The sequence below is a fragment of the Tamandua tetradactyla genome, chromosome 25 (genome assembly GCF_023851605.1).
Source record: "Tamandua tetradactyla isolate mTamTet1 chromosome 25, mTamTet1.pri, whole genome shotgun sequence".
Taxonomy (NCBI): Eukaryota; Metazoa; Chordata; class Mammalia; order Pilosa; family Myrmecophagidae; genus Tamandua; species Tamandua tetradactyla.
Window position 1 is genome coordinate 40253264 of NC_135351.1, and position 15979 is coordinate 40269242.

General features: G+C 38.5%; 1 long non-coding RNA gene and 1 other non-coding gene across 3 annotated transcripts in view; one reads left to right on the forward strand and one right to left on the reverse strand.

Annotated features, from left to right (window-relative positions):
• The window catches only part of LOC143669181 (uncharacterized), an 86022-nt gene that overhangs the window by 8626 nt on the left and 61417 nt on the right, over window positions 1-15979 (reverse strand). Inside the window, exons 2-3 of one of the 2 annotated variants that reach the window (XR_013168767.1) lie at window positions 1061-1154; window positions 396-452 (exon numbers count right to left, since the gene is read on the reverse strand). This is a non-coding gene — a long non-coding RNA (uncharacterized LOC143669181). Of the gene's footprint in view, window positions 1-395; window positions 511-1060; window positions 1155-15979 lie in introns of both variants that reach the window. The other variant, XR_013168768.1, reaches the window with a different exon arrangement.
• On the forward strand, window positions 7603-7709 carry LOC143669404 (U6 spliceosomal RNA). Its single transcript, XR_013168916.1, has one exon. It is a non-coding gene; the product is annotated as a U6 spliceosomal RNA (small nuclear RNA).

Sequence of the window (15979 nt, forward strand, 5' to 3'; positions counted from 1 at the left end):
TATTGTGGTTATATGTTTACTTACTTCCTCCTGGTTAAAAGGCAGAATTATGTGAATTCCTCTTTTCAAGGAAATTCTTCAGAAAACCATGCTAAATATGTTTCCTATTTCTTCCTGCACACAATATTTTGTTTACCACAATATTACGCTCATGGGGACATTGGACAAATATTTCTCATCAACAGAAACAAACTCAAGTATTTTAAAGACAGCTTGTTTCTTTTTCAATTTCCTTTAATATGGTGTTAATTTTTAGGATGGACTTTGCTAGGGCAGTTCTTTCTTGCACGAATCTCAACTTATTTACATGCTGGTGTACATAAGGAAACATTGCTAAGTGTGGAGAACTATTTCTAGAAAACACTGAGAAGTAGGCCATTTCGTTGGCTTCTTACGTTTCCTGTGAGTGTCTCCCAAGAACTACTTCCAGCAGAGTCTCCATACTCAGGCCCCTTTTTACAACAGCAAAGAAGGCAGGAAATGGCATGTTAGAGTTTTCCGACTGATGTCCTATATTTTTTTAAAAAACCATGTAATTGGCAGTTTTGAAACAATGAATTCTATTTAACCCTGCAGAGGGATGGCTTAAAAAAAATTCACCAAGCAAAACTGTGTTTTAAAATAACAAAACTGCTCAGAGGAATAGACAAGCTGACCTTTGAAGAATGCTCAGTTAACATGATAATCTTTTATTGAAAACCCTCCGCAATGGCCATCTGAAATAGTAGAACAAAGGTCAAGCAGAGGCCATATTTTAAATGTTCATTTTTAATCTAGGACTGCTAGAGGAAAATGAAATGTAGAAAATGATGAAATTTTGTTTCAATGTTCCTACGTGAGGACAATTTATCTTGGAAAACAATGCAGTCCAGTCTTGCCCTAGTTGAGTGGGGAGAAGGGGACAGTGGATCTTTGCAAAGTAGTAGGACCAGGGTATGGACGAGGTAGCTGCGACTCTGCCTTGGGGAGGGGCAGATTATGCTACAGATCAACTTGTTCTATTTCCAATCCCCTTACGGAAGAAGGCCCTGGAAGAAGCAGCCGCCCGCCACTGACTCACCTACGATGCACCAGCTGATTTCCTTCGGAGTTCAGATAGCCAAATGCAATGTCACAGCAGCAGTGCATTTAGGAACTTGTTTGTTTTTAATTTCCTAAAAAAGCAGAAGAAATTTTTTTTCAAAGATGGCTTGAGAATCATTCTATTCTTGCATATAGTGAAGCCATTTTGCTATTAGAGAACTCTGCGAAGTAGGACTAAAAGTAGAAATAGTTTGTAGTATAATTCCCTCTGTTTCCAAATGCTTAGGTAACTAAATGCATGGAGAATTCCTGCAAAGAGAAATGCAACTAAAAGGAGGAAAAACTCTCTTTCATGTCAGACAACACAGCACCAAAATCAGCAGAGAAAAAACAATGAATCCATTTGGCCTGGGAACATTGGCGTACTGACTCTAAGCAGTCCTTAACCTCAGAAAAAAATGTTCAGGGTTCATTCCTATACATACAGAGGGGATTCTTCTCGCTTCACTTGTAGGACTCTGATATTTTTCTGATGCATCTCCTGTGAATCTTCTTTTAGGAATTTTTTTTTTTTTGGAGTACTAACTACTCTTCATTATGGGAAATGGTTGTAATAAAATGTTCAGAAATGGTTACACTGGAAATTGATATTCTCCAGATTCACGCTCTGCCTGTAGACATAGCGCATAACAACAACAACAAAAAAAGAAATAAAACATTCATGTACTTCTCTACTGATCATAACCCGACCTTTACTAGAGGATACTACCCTGGGAAAATAATAAAAATCTTTAAACAACTCTGGTTGTATTTTCTCTATTGAATTAAGGAATCTTATTCTGCTTCACCCAAGTAATATACCCTCTCCAACTGGGGAAGTATGCAGGTAAGTTGAAAGCATATTTCTTGTAAAAATTCAGGGGCTGTGACAATAAAGTTCTTTTATTAGTCAGGGCAGGCTAGGTTGTGCTGGGGTGACAAACTCTTCCCATATCTCCATAATTAACCCACACAAAATCTATTTTTTCTTAATCCTGCAAGTCCCACAGGGGTCAGTTGAGAGACTGCTCCACAAAGTCACTAAAGGACACATATTAGAAAAGATTCCACCATCTCAAAGCTCAACCAGGTGATATAATTGTCCTCAGTCTCTGCCAGAGAAGAAGAGAAAACCAAAAGGTAGAGCCCCAGCCACCAAATGCCCTAGCCTGGAAATGACACACAGCCCATGGCCAGGACTTGTTTGAGGTCCACTTATTTGTAAGAAGACTGGGAAGTAGAGTCCTCTGAGCTTCCAAGAAAGAAGAGAGGAAGAAAGAACTGGCTGGTGTTGTGTTCTGGAATTTTCTATCATAGGCTTATTTTTTACACATATGCAGATGAATAGAGACAAGTTTGTGTTATAGAACAGTGGAAAAATAAACTGGAGAAGTGGACTGCTGGTAGATTGCGGAGGGCATTGATGGTCAAGCAGAGGCATTTGTACTTTATCTTGTGGACAGTGAACCTCAGAAGCTGTTATTGGTGCCATCATGATATCATTTGAAGGTGAAAGTGCTATCATTTGGAGTGGAGGTAGAGCTGAAGATGGGCAAATTAATTGCAGATAGATACTCTATAGAATTTCCTCCAGGATGCCAATATTTACTGGTGTTTCCCTAGTTTATATTTATTTGGGTATGGGATTTTTTATTCCCTTATTCCCCACCTCTTTCATATTTGGCCTTGCTTGCATCTGAGAGTTACTCTGTGACAAGGTCACCTTTTCTTGGTTCATCTCACTGTCAGTTCCTGGTATTAGAATTTGGCATTTGCCAGCTCCCTGCTAGAGTCTGCCCCTGCCTTCCCCCTACCACAGCCAAAATTTGCAAAGCAGTCTGTAACATTTTTAGCAAAATTACAGGTTCCCGAACTGCTATAAGAAAGTTCATCCATCTCATATAGGCAAAGTGGATAGAAGACAAGAGAGACTGAGGTTAGAACACAATTCTAATTATTTGTTTTTTGCAGACAGTAAGGGCTTAAAGGAAGTGGAAGCAATGCGATTGAAAATTATTTGGAGAGTACAGGAGAATCTAGAGAATCAAAGGTGTCTGTTGGTGAACTTGAGTGACTGAAGAATCAGTACCTTATATGAAATTACTTAAGGAAAATTCTAGAACACTGCCCTTAGTTGTATATAGTTTTAAATACAACAAGTCCGTTCTTCAGATTTTTTCCAGATGTCTTTCTAAAACACAACTCTGATCCTGTCCTTTCCTGCTGAAACATTTGAAGTTCTTAATTATTTGGAATGCTATTTCCCCAAATAGGCTAATAATGTTACTGCACAATAAAGTCTGATGACTAAATAAATTGAATAAAAAATGCTAGGTTTTTCTTTGTAGGTATTCTTTGTAGGTAAATAACAATGATAAGTAAATGGAAATCACTTAAATAAAGTGGTTTCTTTAGTTGGTTTTATAGTGAATTAGAGACTAAATTGATTTAATTCTTCCAAAAAGATTATAATAAGTAAAATGAGAATTCTGGTTTGCCAATGGGAGGTAGTATTTAAAGTGAATTAAGTGGTTCTTTGTGCTGCAGTAGGAATGACAGAGAGAAGGTGAGGTAAGCACATTTGAGAGCTATTTAAGAGCTCAAACACTGAGGTATGGACATTTAAGCATGGCTGAGATTCTGACGTTATATAACTAACAGGGGTGGTGAGATAGGTGAGCTTGGAAATAATAGTAATATGTAATATTTATTGAATATTATGATGCCAGGTATTATGCTTAGCTCTACTTAGTTTGAATTACATGAATCTGAGTATTTTATATGAGAAAATCTAGGCAAAGATTAAAGAGTTCAAGGTTTTCATATTATAATTGATAGAATTAGCACTTGAACTCAGACATTTGACTAATGCTCTTAATCACTATGTTATACAAAAACTATATAAATACGCACATAGATCAACAGTTTAAAACTTGCATGTGGGGACAGAAGGGGTGGGAGACACCTTTTCTGTGGACATACAGAGTTAGTGGTACCTTTCTAACATCCCAAGAGAGTAATTCAATGGATGATTCTATAACTCAGAAGAGAAATTTGGAGATATGATTTGGGGATAATTGGCATAGAGATGGACACAGAATTCCAATGTGATTGTCATGGGAGATCAGAGAAGCCCAAGTCAAGAACAGTTTCATGTCATTGGTGGAGGAAAAAAGGCTCACTGGCTTCATGAGAACATTGGGGTGGGGAGCTAATGTAGGATTGAGTAGGATAAATAATGGGAAGTAAGGAAACAGCTGTCTTTAAAGAAGCTGTTCTAGAATTTGACTATGGATGGAAGAAGAGAGTAGGTTGTTACAGGGAAATGTGCAGATTAAGATTTTTTTTTCAATGGAGGAGGCCTGAGTATTTTTTTTTTAAGTTAAAAGGAATTGTCTTTTTGAGAAAGACATTGAAAACATAGGTGAGAGTAAGAATGACCAATAGTATAAGATTTCTGAGAAGGCAGGAGCGAACTGGACATACTAAAATAGAGGTTGGGGGAGAGGATATCTTTGTGAAGGAAAAGCATCTGCTATAATATTTTGGGAGCAGGACTGAAGAATATATGGGTGCCCCTGAGCGCAGGCTTACAGGGTATGACATGTGGTGGGAGGGGCCTCTGTCAGAGGGCTTCTTTTTCCCTGTAAACCAGACGGCAAAGCCATCTGCTGAGAAATAATGATGAAACATTCTCAGGACTCTTTCCAAGTAGTATAGAAAGTACTTGGAAAAAAAAGAAAACGTTGCAAGAAAAGCAATGTGCTATGCAGAGTTATTAAGACAACTAAAATCAATAATATTGAAAGACCAAATGGTCAATATTTGTTACATAATCCACAATTTTCATATTTGAATAATGTTTTACTGTTTATAACCCACTTCTGTCTACATTTTCTTGGAGCTTCACCATAATAATGTACTTCACAACATTTCCAGTAAGACAACTTTTACATCACTTATGTATACTACCTGATACAGATAACAATTAAATAAACAATAATTTTCTCATTAAGAGACAATCACCACTGACATTTTGACATAATTGTTTCTATGGTTGCTATCATATATGGGAGGGATCAAATATTCATTTAGCTTTGTAGTCTCCTTTTCTCCCATTCAAATACTCATTTTGTGCATTTTCCTACTGGAATTGTAATTGAAATTACATTGTATCAGTATAATAGGTAGACTCTCTGCTTCATGGTGCTGTGGTATTCTCTGCTCTCGCCGAATCTCCAGCTTTCTACAAAATATTTCCTCTTTTGTAGGATTCCAGTAAACTAATCAAGACCCACTTGAATGGGTGGAGACACATTTCTACCTAATCCAGCTTAAACCACTTTTGATTAAATCACATCTCCAGGGAGATGACCTAATTATAGTTTCAAGCATACAATACTGAATAGGGATTAGAAGAAATGGCTGTCTTTACAAAATGGGATTAGGATTAAAACATGGCTTTTCTAGGGGACATACATCCTTTCAAACCAGCACACTTTCTCCAGTCCTACAAGCTCATCCATTCTATTTCCAAATTTTTGTTAAACTACCTTCCTTTGAAAGATTTGGGAGTAAGTAGAATTCCTTCATTCCACATAGGAAATGTCTCAATTTTTGTTGGCCCCAACCTCTACTATTAGGGCTTAATCCTGAAGTTGTGATGACGTGTATGGGCATGGTTAGGACTTTTTTTTTTTTTTTACTACAAAGGCTTTTTGTGATTAGCCAGTGGCTTACACAGTGCCCTCCATCCTGAGGGTGCAGCGCAATGCTAATTTCTACTCATCACATCTACAGGACCACTTTTTCAACCCCTTTGGGAGATAATCCCATGACGATAATGGCACACTGTTCACAATGAAAAGTTACAAACTACCATTTTATGAAGAAAAGTTAATTTAAATTCTTAGATATAAACTTTCAAATAATGCCTCTTATCTTCAACAACTCTTCTTTTTAGATTAACTCGTCATCAAGTGCAAGTTTATGGGAGCATGGTGATGGTCTAGAGAGGTGTGGGATCTAGTTTGTCCTCTAGCACAGCTAGTCAATAGCCATGAGCTGTCTGGAACAACTGTTTGGAGCATTTCTGTATGCACATCATACACCTGGAAAAGGTGTAAGGGCTGACAGTGCAGCGCAGAACTCTAAGTAAATTCTTCCAGGCTGTGAATGTTGGTGCTGCTCCTCCTTAGGCATGGCAGGTTGTTTTGGAGTCTCTCACGAGTGCGAACAAAAGCCCTTAGGTGAGCAGTGGGAGCTCAGTTGCAGAATTCTTGCCTGCCATGCCATTCCCAGAGCCTGCTCATGCAGGGGAAAAAACAAACACACAAAAAACAAAACCCTCTCGACTAGGAGCAAAAGAAAGAGAGGTCGACTAAGCTCCAATTGCAGATGTCATTAACAAGTTCAGACTGCTGAATTCAAGCTCCTATCACAGATAAAACCACAAGGCAAATACAAAAGAAACCCAGCAGTGAGGAGGAGGCAGGACTGATGATAAAATAGAGGCTTTTGGAATTGGCTGAGCTCAGAATACAGGGAAAAGGCTGTGCCCCAGCAAAAGGGGCACGTAGAACTGGGTAAAACCTCCAGCTCTGAATTGGAGGTCTGGGAACTGGATTTGAGAAGGATTTTCTTCTTCTACTTCTCCTTGTCTTCCTCCTCCTTCTCCTTCTTCTTTTTCTTTTTAGCCGCCCATTAAAGAAAGACATTTTCAGTTATCTGCACTTCCCCATGCAAGGGCATAATTGAGGACTGCCTGAGAAACAAGGTAGCTAATCAGGTGAAGGAGACAGTTCACTAAAGTACATATATTCCCTCAAAAAAGATGGGGCGATGGCAAAACCCAGTGCAAGTGGTGGCTCCCATTCAGAGAATTTAGAACCCAGGACTTGGAATATCAATAGCACTTTCAATGTGAAGAGTAGCCTATCTCAAGCATACAGTAGTCTCAATCTATGAAAAGTGGAAACCAGTCTGCCTCAAAAATGTTTCTGGCAGTAGGGAAAAGAGGGCTATTTGAAAGACCTGTAACTTCTCTAGGCTGCTGGGAACAGGGGGCTGCAGATTGGCTTTTCACCCCAAAAAAGAGAAGGGAGCAAGACCCAGCATAGGTGGTGACTGTTCTTTAGAGAATTCAGACCCAAGGGACTGAAAAATAGAAACAGCTTAAATGTGCCTTTAGCCTCAGCCTCTGACTCAAGCACGCCCCTGGCAGGGACAGGATCTGCTGAGAATTAAAGGTTCCACACCACTTTACATTGGTAGGGGGCTGGGGGATGAGAAGCACAACCAGCCAGGTAGGATAAGAGAAGCACAGATGCATGAGGCTTCACAGGAAAGACTGACAGTCTGCTGGGCCTCATCTTCAGGGGAACTAGATACTGATTATACCTAGTTCATGAGTCGTGGGCCTAAATTGTCTCTGAAAATCTGATTGGGGTTGATCCTATCTGGGAAGATCATTTTCCCTGACCCAGACTTCCAGGTAAAGTTGCTAGAGATAACAAAAGTGGTGTTAAAACATAGAGAGATGTGCTCGCTTCGGCAGCACATATACTAAAATTGGAACGATATGGAGAAGATTAGCATGCCCCCTGCACAAGGATGACATGCAAATTCGTGAAACATTCCATAAAAAACAAAAAAAAACAAAAAAAAACATATAGAGGCAAAAAAAGAAAAACCCACGGATCACATTCCCTGAGGAGAAACAGGGTAGTAAGAGTTTCCCCTGGTGGTCAAACAATGACACACACACACAAAAGTTATTTCAAAAACTTCCATCTATACAGGGCAAGAACAAGCAAAATGAGAACTGAGAAATTCTGATCAGTTAAACAGAAACTACGTTAGAGGTCTAGAATAAGTTCAAATGAAAGTTCAAAGGAATAGATAGAGAACAAAGCCTCCCAACAAGAAAACTCTAAGCAAATGTGAGAAAATGACCTCCAGAATAAACTAATCAAGAAAATCAGATACCTAGGCACCAGTAAAAAAAAAAAAAAGAAAAGAAAAAAAAAATCATGAGCCATACTAAGAAGCATTTATGACCCAGTCAAAGGAAAAAGCTAACATTTCAAATGAGATACAGGAATTGAAAAAAAAAATGTATATATGTGTTATGGGTGTCCCAGAAGGAGTAGAAAAGGAAAAGGGGCAGAAAGAATAATGGAAGAATTAATCATTGAAAATTTCCCAACTCTTATAGAAAATTACAAGTCCAAGAAATTCAGCATACCCTAAACAGTATAGATCCAAATAAACCTAGACCAAGGTACTTACTAATCAAACTATCAAATGTCAAAGACAAAGAGAGAAATCTGAAAGCAGTAAGAGAAAAGCAATCCGACACAAACAAGGGAAGCTCAATAGGACTAAGTGCAGATTTCACAGCAGAAACCATGGTGGTGAAAAGGCAGTGATATGATTTATTTAAGATACTGAAAGAGTGAGACTGCCAAGCAAAAATTTTACAGGTGGAAAAAATGTCTTTCAAAAATAAGAGACAGTTTAAAATATTTACACATGAACAGACACTGACAGAGTTTGTGAACAAGAGAACTGCTCTATAAGAAATACTTATAGGATTTCTATAAGGGAGTGCTACAGGCAGATAGGAAAAGACAAGAGAAGTTTAAAGGAGAGGGTGGTAATGAAGATTATCAATAAAAGTAGCAAGGTAAAAGGAGAAAAATAAGATATTATATATATAAAATCCAGAAGAAAAAATGTTTGAAGAAAATACTTCCTTTACAGGAATAACATCATATGTTAATGAGCTAAACTCCCCAATTAAAAGACGTAGACAGGCAGAATGGATTAAAAAACAGGACCATCTATATACTGTCTGCAAGAGACATATTTTATATACCACGACAAAAATAGGTTGAAAGTGAGATTGGAAAATGGTATTTCATGCAAAAAACAGCCAGAAAAAAGCAGGGTAATCATACTAATATCAGATAAATTGGACTTCATGTGTAAAACAATTAAAAGAGACAAAGTAGGACACTATGAATAAATACATCAAGAAGACATAACAATCATAAATATTTATGCACTAAACCAGAGTGCACCAAAACACATGAGGCAGACACTGACAACAATGGAGGGAGAATAAATACCTTTACAACAGTAGTTGGGCCTTCAATACACCACTCTTATCAATGGATACACCATGTAGACTGAGGATCAATAAGGAAAAAGAGATCTTGAATAAAATGATAATTGACCAAGATTTAAACCAAACACTGTCATCCCCCTACCCCCAAAAGCAGGATACACATTTTTCTCAAATGCTCATGGATTTTTTTTGCAGTATAACCGCAAAGCAGGTTTCAATAAATTTTAAATGATCAAAATTATACAAAGCATTTACTTGAATCATAATGAAATGAAGTTGGAAATCAATAATAGGTGAGAGGTTGGAAAATTCACAAGTATATGGAGGCTAAACAACAACCAGTGGGTCAAGGAAGAAATTACAAGAGAAATCAGTAATCATCACAACTTATAGGATGCAGCAAAGGCAGAGCTGAAAGGAAAATTTATTGCTCTAATTGCCTATATTAATAAAGAATAAAGAACAAAAATCAATAACTTAGTTGTTCACCTGGAGGAACTAGGGAAAGAACACTAAATTAAAAAAAAAAAGAACCAAAATAAATGGAATTGAGAACATGAAAACAATAGAGAGTATAAATAAAACCAGAAGTTGATTCTTAGAAAAAATGATAAAAATTGATGGACCCTTAGCTAGACTAGCAAAGGAAAAGAGAGAGAGGATGCAAATAAATAAAACCAGAAATGGGAGAGGGTACATAAATACTGACCACACAGAAATAAAGGAAATAATGACAGGATACTATGAGTAGCTATATGCTAACAAACTAGGCAACTTAGATGAAATGGACGACTTCCTTGAAAAGTAAGAACAACAAACATTAACTCAAGAAGAATAGAAGACCTCAACAAATCAATCACAGTAAAGAGATTGAATCAGTCATCAAAAATCTTCCAAAAACAAAAGTCCAGGACCAGATGGCCTCACATGTATATTCCATGAAGTGTTCAAGGAAGAATTGGTACAAATCCTGCTCTAACTATTAAAAAAAAATTGAAGAGGAGGGAAAACTACCTCAATCATTCTATGAAGCCAACATCATCCAAATGCCAAAGCCAGACAAAGAAACTACAAGAAAAGAAAACTATAGGCTGATCTCTTTAATGAGTATAGATTGCAAAAATCCTCAGCAAAGTACTTGCAAATCAAATCCAACAGCATATTAAAAAATTTATACACTATAAACAATTGGGTTTTATACCTTGTATGCATGGATGCTTGAACCAAGAAAATCGATTAATGTTTTAATACCATATCAATAAATCAAAGGGGGAAGAACCATGTGATCATCTCAATTGATGTAGAAAGGGCATTTGACAAAATTCAGCATCCTTTCTTAAAGAAAACACTTCAAAGGATAGAAGTAGAAGGAAACTTCCTCAATATGATAAAAGAAAAATATGAAAAACCCATAGTTAACTTCATACTCAATGGAGAAAGAATAAGAGCTTTCCCTCTATGATCAGGACCAAATCCAGGATGTCCACTCTTAACACTGTTATTCAACACTGTGCTGGGTGTTCTAGCCAGAGTAATTAGGCAAGAAACAGAAATAAAAGCCACCCAAATTGGAAAGGAAGAAGTTAAAGTTTCATTGTTTCAGACAACATGATCCTTCATGTAGAAAATCCAAAAATATCTAGGGCAAAGCTACTAGAGCTGATAAATAGTACAGTGATGTGGAAGGATATAAGATCACTATGCAAAAATAGTGTTTCTGTACCCTAGCAATGAGCAATTTGAGGTGTAATTCAAGAAAAAACCTCTACTAACAATAGTAACCAAAAAAAATTAAATATTTAGGAATAAATAACCAAGGTGTCCCAAAAGGAGTAGAGAAGGAAAGGATATAAAAGACCTACACTCAGAAATCTAAAAAACATTGTTATAAGAAATTAAGGAAGACATAAATAAATGAAAGGGCATACTGTGTTCATGGATTGGATGACTAAATATATTTAAGATGTCAAAACAACCCAAATTGATATATAGATTCAATTGAATACCAGCTAAAATCCAAACATCTTACTTTTCAGAAACAGAGGACCAATAATGAACTTCCTTTGGAAGGACAGTGTGTCCCAAATAGCTAAAAACATCTTAAGAAAGAAAAATGAAGGGGGAGTGTGGAGAGCCGCCTCCCGGGTCAGGCCTAGTGGACACGCTGCAGCCTGCTTTAGAGTTCCCCCCGCCCATCGAGTGAGCCAAGATGGCGCCCGCATCCTGCCTCCGCGTATGACGTACGCACCCACCAACCCTATCTTCCAATCACCTTTGTATACGTGGCACTAACCTATTGGGTTTGGGCACAGTATATAAGAGGTTACCCGGACAGGGTGGGTGGAGACGACCCACAGGGAGCCGTACCTGACGGCCGCACAGAGGTTGTCTCCCCGCGGGGTATCTTGTCCCGCGTGGAATCTGTAACAGAGAATGCAAGCTTAACTCCAGTAAAGGTCTGTGCTTACAACTGCTACGTGTCTTGGATCTGTGTTTCTCACCAGCGCGGATTTGTCTGCGTCTCTCTGTCTCTCCTCATTGTCTCACCCGCCGGCCGGGGACCAGACGCTGAGCGAGAAGTCGCGGACAAGTGGTGGCCCGTACGGGGAAAGGCAGCAGAAGGGTTCCCCGTACGGGCCACCACTTGTCCGCGACTTCTCGCTCAGCGTCTGGTCCCCGGCCGGCGGGTGAGACAATGAGGAGAGACAGAGAGACGCAGACAAATCCGCGCTGGTGAGAAACACAGATCCAAGACACGTAGCAGTTGTAAGCACAGACCTTTACTGGAGTTAAGCTTGCATTCTCTGTTACAGATTCCACGCGGGACAAGATACCCCGCGGGGAGACAACCTCTGTGCGGCCGTCAGGTACGGCTCCCTGTGGGTCGTCTCCACCCACCCTGTCCGGGTAACCTCTTATATACTGTGCCCAAACCCAATAGGTTAGTGCCACGTATACAGAGGTGATTGGAAGATAGGGTTGGTGGGTGCGTACGTCATACGCGGAGGCAGGATGCGGGCGCCATCTTGGCTCACTCGATGGGCGGGGGGAACTCTAGAGCAGGCTGCAGCGTGTCCACTAGGCCTGACCCGGGAGGAAGAAAGGGAAACATCTTTAAACATTTTCTTGTTTTATTGTATTTTGTTTGTTTGTTTGTTTTTTACATGGGCTGGGGCCGGGAATCGAACCGAGGTCCTCCGGCATGGCAGGCAAGCACTTTGCCCGCTGAGCCACCGCGGCCCGCCCCAATCAGCGTGTGCCTACCCTACGCCGGCAGGCGCGGGTAACCCGTTGAACCCCATTCGTGATGGGGATCGGGGATTGCAATTATTCCCCATGAACGAGGAATTCCCAGTAAGTGCGGGTCATAGATGTCCGGGGCTGCACGCGCGCTACACTGACTGGCTCAGCGTGTGCCTACCCTACGCGGAGGCAGGATGCGGGCGCCATCTTGGCTCACTCGATGGGCGGGGGGAACTCTAGAGCAGGCTGCAGCGTGTCCACTAGGCCTGACCCGGGAGGCGGCTCTCCACAGGGGAGGTCTCACACTACCTGGCTTTAACTACAAAGCTGCAGTGGTCAAAATAGCATAGAATCGGCATAAAGAAAGATATATTGACCAATGGAGTCGAATTTGGTGTTTAGAAATAGACTCTCATCTACAGATAATTAATTTTTGATAAGGTATTCAAATCCACTCAATAGGAACATGGCAGCCTCTTTAACAAATAGTGTTTGGGGAACTGGATATCCATTTCAAAAGAATGAAAGCAGGTACTTATCTCACATCTTATGCAAAACTAGCTCAAAATGGATCAAAGACCTAAACACTAGAGCTAAGATCATAAAACATTCAGAAGAAAACGTAGCACAATATCTTAATGATTTTGTGGTAGGACATGGTTTTCTAGACCTTATGGCCAAAGCATGAGCAATGAAAGAAAAAATAGATTAATGGGATTTCCTCAAAATTGAATATTTTTGCACATCAAAGGACACTGTTAGAAAAGTAATAAGGCAGCCTGGAAACAATATTTGGAAACCATATATCAGGTGAAGGTTTAATATTCAGGATATATACAAATATTTTCATATGGGGGACAATATTTGGAAACTATGTATCAGATAAGGGTTTAATATCCAGAATATATGAAAATATTTTTGTGTGGAAGACAATATTTCGAAACCACAACGCAGACAATATTTGGAAACCACATATCAGATAAGGGTTTAATATCTACAATATGTAAAAGGATCCTACAACTCAACAATAAAAAGGCAAATAACTCAATAAAAAATGGGCAAAAAGTATGGATAGACCCTTTTTTAAAGAGGAAATGCAAATGGCTCAAAGCATATGAAAAGATGCTCAACTTCACTAGCTATTAGAAAAATGTAAATCAAAACCATAAGGTGATATCATCTTATACCTACTAGAATGACCATTATCATAAAAACAGAAAACCTCAAGTGCTGGAGAGGACGTGAAGAAATTTGTATACTTCTTCACTGTTGGTAGGAATGTAAAATAGTGCAGCCACTCTGGAAGGCAATTTGGCAGTTCCTCAGGAAGCTAAGTATAGAATGCCATATGATTCAGCAATCCCATTACTAAGTATATACTTAGAAGAGGTGAAAACAGGGACACAGATGGACATTTGCAAACCGATGTTGATAGTGATATTGTTCATAATTGCCAAGAGATGGAAATGGCCCAAATGTCCATCAATGGACCAGTGGCCAAACAAGCTGTAGTGTATAAATATGATGGAATATTATGCAGCTGTAAGATGTGATAAAGTCAAGATGCAAGCAATAACATGTATGAAACTTGAGGACATCATGTTGAGAGAAATAGGCCAGAAACAAAAGGGCAAATATTTCACAGTCTCACTAATATGAACTAACTATAATGAGTGAACTCTGAGAGTTAAACATAAGAGCACAGGTTATCAGGAAATAGAAATGGTGGAGATTGGGCATTTGATGCTGATGGAGTATAGAATGTTCAACAGGATTGATTACAAAGATTCAGAAATGGATTGCGCATTATTGTGTGATGGTAGTACAATACTGTAAGTACACTGAATAAATCTGATTATGAGAAAGTTGAAAGAAGAAGGTTATGACATGTATCAGATGAGAAAGAACGAGTATAAAAACTGGGACTATATAGCTTAGTGAAACATAGTTACAATGATGGTGATTAAATGTATAAATGTAAGAAAGTTTTTACATGAGGGAGAACACATGAATTTATCATTGTAAGGTGTTAAAAATGTGATTTTATGTGGAAAAATACAATTGAGGTATCAAATTAACAGTAACATTGTAGTTTTCCTTCATTAATTATAACAGAGGTAATATACAAAGCTAAATGTCAATAAGAGCTGTATATAAGGGAGGAGTATGAGATTCTTGTTGTTGTTGTTTCTCCTTTTTTTCTCCTCTTCTTTATTTGTGGAAGAAATGGAAACATTCTCATATAGATTATGGTGGTGAATGCATATGTGATTATATCAGGAGCCATTGATTGTACACTTAGGATGCATTGTATGGTGTGAGAATAAAAACTGTTTAGAAAAATAAACAGAAAGATACAAGTTCTGGAGAACATGTGGAGAGAGATATATACCTATTCGCTGCTAATAGGGAAGTAGAGTGGTGGAGCCCCTCTGAAGGTCCAATGGCCTAAGTATAAGGTTGTCAAATGATTCGAAACCCCATTATTAAGTGTATACTTGTTAAATACTGAAATCAGTAGATATCTGATTATATCATAAATAGATATTTGCACAAGGGTGTTTATAGTGGCATTATTCACAATTTGCAATGGCTGGAAGTGGCCTAAGGGTACATCAACTGATGAACAGAAGGGCCAATTGTAATGTATACATACAATGAAATATTGAGCGGCTGCAGAAGGAGTGAAATCATAAAGTGTGCAACTAGGTGAATGAGTCTTGAGGACAACATATTGAATGAAATAAGTCAGAAATGAAAGGACAAATACATGTTCTCACTAATATAAACTAATTATAATAAGCAAACTCTGAGAATTGAGTTTGAGCTTATAGGTTATCAGGGGATAGAAAGTGGGCTGAGATTGGACAATCAATAAAGGAGTACAGGATGTTCAATAAACCTCATTGTAAAGGTTCCTAGGTTGTAAGCTCTTACTGCAGTCACATCTATTCTTGAATGTTGTTATTTCTAAATATGAGATGCTGTGCACTTTGTGTATATCCTGCTAGTTACTTGGAATTTTGGGTGTCTGTGTGACACCTGAGACTAAGAATTAAAGTTCTGCAGCTCTGAAAGTCAGCATTACTCCATACAGCAACTGTTAAAGAAGCTGAAAAAGAGATCAGACTTCATTCAGAGAAATGAATCAAATGGACTTGGTTAGGACTAAGGTAAATCAGAATACAGGGTAAAAGATAATATTACCTGTATATTAAAACCTCAACTTCTGTGTGGGACCAAACTAAGAGATATTTATTTGTTCCAAAATTTAAATTTTCTGTAGCACAATATCTATTTTAACCTGTCTGGTCAGTTTATTTAAACAACATAATAGGACCTAGAATAAGGAATGAGATCTTGTTACTCTTTACAGGCCAATGTAATACCCCAATACATTCCAGAGTATCTTAGGCAGAAAATAAAAAAAAAATTTGCAAAGTCCCCTTGAAAAACTCAGGAAAAATGAGGTACTATTAAACTTCCCCATCTGGGGAATCTCTGATATTCTCTCAAGCATTGTGTACCCCAATTTTTATAAGC